The following is a 285-nucleotide window of genomic DNA, read 5'->3' as shown; positions in this document are numbered from 1 at the left end:
TAGTAGTAGTAGTAGTGTTTCTTTTGTTGCCGCAGGGCCAACGGATGAATGAACAAACAACAAACGGCGAAGATTTCAATTGAGCGAGCAAAAAAAAACAGGCCAGTATCAATAATAATAAAGAAAAACAACACGCAATAAACTATATATAAAATACTTCAAAAACATGTCCCCAGTAGGCGGCCAACGTCGTTAAACCATTTAAAGTGAAAGTATGATATGTCCTACCTGGTTAAGGTAAATGACCGCTCACTAAATTTTTCTCACCACTTTCAAATATGTGTT

This window comes from Octopus bimaculoides, chromosome 27, assembly GCF_046866305.1.
Source record: "Octopus bimaculoides isolate indiv1 chromosome 27, ASM4686630v1, whole genome shotgun sequence".
Taxonomy (NCBI): Eukaryota; Metazoa; Mollusca; class Cephalopoda; order Octopoda; family Octopodidae; genus Octopus; species Octopus bimaculoides.
Note: the sequence above shows the minus strand (reverse complement) of the source record.